This window comes from Balearica regulorum, chromosome 2 (genome assembly GCF_011004875.1).
Source record: "Balearica regulorum gibbericeps isolate bBalReg1 chromosome 2, bBalReg1.pri, whole genome shotgun sequence".
In the NCBI taxonomy this organism is placed as follows: domain Eukaryota; kingdom Metazoa; phylum Chordata; class Aves; order Gruiformes; family Gruidae; genus Balearica; species Balearica regulorum.
In genome coordinates this window covers 139638617-139642060 of record NC_046185.1, presented here as the reverse complement: position 1 = coordinate 139642060, position 3444 = coordinate 139638617, and the positions used below count along the sequence as shown (strand labels likewise).

Sequence of the window (3444 nt, the reverse complement as noted above, 5' to 3'; positions counted from 1 at the left end):
ATGTGTCTACTGTCTGATAGTTAATCCCACTGATAGTGTGATTTAATAAGAGGAAAGAATGATATGGCTGCATCCTGCCCATTATGCCCTTAGGAAGGAGATTTTTATTTGCTGTCAGATGTCACTGATGGAGCATTTGGCTTCCTTTCATCAAGTGACAATTGCAGTTTTAAGAGTACAGTACAGAGTGCCACTTTAAAGCCAAACGTCTCAATTCACAAGTGAGGGAAGGATAAAGTTGTGCAGCTGGAGGATGCTATTTCTTCTCGGCAGCTGTCATTGAAAAGGCATGTGAATGCTCTAGATGTCAGGTGTCATAAATGCTCCATCCAGGGTTTGTCATGTGCCTGGTAATGTCACGTGAAGTGTTGGAAAGAAGTTTCTGTACACATTAAAATTCTTCTGTAGACAAGCTTGCCTGGGAATTTGCTATGCTGGAGTTTCAGGAATTGAGAAATTAATATAAGTGAGATCTGCAGCAAACTCTCCACATTTTACCAGAGTCACAGGGCCTTTTTATGTCACTCAGATCAAAATGTGTGACGGTAGAAAAAATGTCCCTGACAAGTTCTCTGCCCTTGCCCCAACTCCCCAAATCCTTAGATGTACCTACAAGATGACACCTGTACCTTCTAAGGACAGATGCACGTATCCAGTGATGCCCATGAATTCAAATGGGGAAAAAACAGTATTCCAATGTAAGACAAGACTTTACACTAGGCAGATGTTATATTGCACACCCTCTGTATACTCTACTAGCAGTTCTCAAAGTTTTCCTTCTACATCTCTTTCCCTTTTCTCCCCCTTTGCTGGGAGCAGACTTCATCCCTGGGACAGAAGAAAAGAAGAACAGCTGAAACCATGAAGAGTATCCAGGTTTTTCCACTTGATTCCCACTCCTGCCTTCTCCTTGCTTGGAGGACTTCAATGGTTGAGAGAATTGATGTGTGGAGTGGCTGGGAGCCCTGGCTATATGAAGGATCCCTGGTCTCAGGTGTGTGATGGGTACCTTAGGTACCTCAGATTGCCTGTGGAGTGATTCCCAAGTTTGCATAGAGTTTGATGTCCAGAAAGTAGATGGATGCTGAGTTACATTCATTTTACCCTCTCTATTTCTAGATGTATTCAATGTGATCTGTGCTTGACAGCCACTGCACTATCCATGTATAGGAGCACTACAAGTCAGTGAAGAAAAGTATGAACTTAGCAGTTGTTTAGGTCTGATGCCTGGTGACAGCTGGGGCCAGGAGAGGGTGAGGTTTGAATCTTATTTAGTGGTCTGTTTGGCCTTGGACTCTGGTGTTAACGTACAGGTTCTCTGTAATGTCCTATTCCCTTTCAGTTGGCACTGGTTGGCTTTCTGTGCATATGAGTTCTGTCAACTGCTGAAATCAGAGTGTCTTTTCCTATTCCAGCTAGCAGTTGCCAAGGCTATGTGAAACAGAAGTGGATATGCAGAACAACACTTGCATTTGTTGTTATGTCAAGTGAAGATGTAACACAAGGAAGATAGGGATGTTTGCCGATGCAGGGGTCACCAGGCACTGACTGCTGGAATTCTGCTCAGAGGAAGAAGCCAGATGGGAAGAGAAAAGAAATCCCCAGCTGTCAAGTGCCATATCGTTATAGGTGAGTCTAAAGAATAAGAAGTAGCATCTTCTTCCTGTCCATTAGTGCCTCTGCACAAGGAATCCTTTGATGACATGTGCCTATGGTTCATTTAATCAGTTTTTAGACAAAGATTATGAAAAAGTTACATACAATGTGCCTCCCTACACTGAGTTATAGCAGATTTTATGAGGTGAGGAGTATTGGGCCCCACTACACCGGTCTCCTTTCTGTGCTCATGACCATAGGAGATTTAAAGAGTTTAGATCAAGGCCAACAAGGAGAGTGAGCTAGGGAAGTACCAGTAACATCTTACTCATTTTGCATTGCAGGTGGCAAGTCCGTGAATATTGTGGATGACTGGAGTAATTGTCTGCATGGAAGTCTCCTAAGGAAAACTCACTTAGTGCCTCAAGAGGATACAACAGGTTCATGGTGCTGGTATAGCTGCCTTGGTTTAGATCAGAGAGGGATTCAGGACTGTAGCTTTTTACGATAATGAACTTTGTACTCTAGTCAATACAGAAAGCCTAATTTGGATTATCATCAGAAAAGCTCAAGCTATTCAATTTACCTGAGGTGCTACTTGTTGTTGGTTCAGAATTAAATTGATGAAAACGGAGGCTGACTGGACAAAACCCCTTTTGAATTCTATGGCTTCAAAATCCAGTTTAACTGAACTTTACTGAAATTCATCAAAATAAATTGGAAAAAAATATTGGTAACCACAAAAAAGTTATGAAGCAATCACAATGATATGCTTTTAAAATTTTTTTCTTATTGCTTTGGGCATCTTAGATGTTACATTTGTTTATGTAACATTACCTCCATTGATTGCATTTCATTATTTTGAGGAACACTACATATAGTATTTAAAGTGTTTTGGAATCATACAGGCTGAAATTAATTAACATGACTTGATTTCTAGTGACAGCTGCCTTTAAATTGATGTGTTTCCATTAATAGTAGTTGGGTTTTGGGTTTTTTTTTTTTGTTTGAAGTTGATCATCATTTTTCAAGATGTTCAGCTTTGGAGGTAAAGATTTCAGAACTAGGCTTTGGTTGACATTCAATCAGCTTTGGAGTATCTGAGGAGAAAAATGCCTTCTCTATTTTTAAGTTAAGGTGTAGTGGAATAACTAAGAACAATTAATTTATTGTACATAAAGAATCTTAATGTTGTGCATGGTACCTTTAAGTGACAGCCATTGGAACAGGCAGATCTGCAATAGTTATAGCCTTATTCCCTGGGCAAACTGTTTTAAGTTTCTTTGTCAGTTCTTCTCAACTGAAATAATAAATTAGCCTGTAAAGTATTTTTCTAGCAGAATGTATTGGGTTTTGTAGATTTTGAGAAACAGTATCTGCTGACATAGAAGACAATTTTCTTAGTGGTCCAAGAAGAGGTTGCACATAGACACTTATTTTTGATATTTCCAAAGGCTATTCTATACCTTATAAATGTTAATATAGTTGTAATGAATGATAGATAGACCATTTAGATTTGAGCATAAGATTTGTTTCCCAATTTGTGTGAAAAGTAAATAAATACTGTGACTGCTTGACCACATATCTGGTCTTACAATTTTCTGTGATACATTTATATTGTATTTTGAGGAAAATGTGTCTTTTTAGGATGAAAGCATGGTTTGATTTTCATACAAGAGTAACAATGACAGGAAGAAAGTGATACAGAAATGTCAGTTTATAGTGTATAATGAGAACAGTCTACATTTGTATTATTTCCTGCGCTTAAGTTTCATTGCAGTAATTTTCCCAATGAATACATTGCATAGTATGCTATTTCCTCTTCTCATTATCATCTTTGTCATGGAG

General features: G+C 38.8%; 1 long non-coding RNA gene across 1 annotated transcript; it reads left to right on the top strand.

Moving 5' to 3' along the window:
- The first annotated feature begins 819 nt into the window (after positions 1-819).
- Positions 820-3178, top strand: LOC142600575 (uncharacterized). Its single transcript, XR_012834134.1, has 4 exons — positions 820-994; positions 1120-1253; positions 1416-1629; positions 1941-3178. It is a non-coding gene; the product is annotated as an uncharacterized LOC142600575 (long non-coding RNA).
- The last annotated feature ends 266 nt before the right edge of the window (positions 3179-3444 follow it).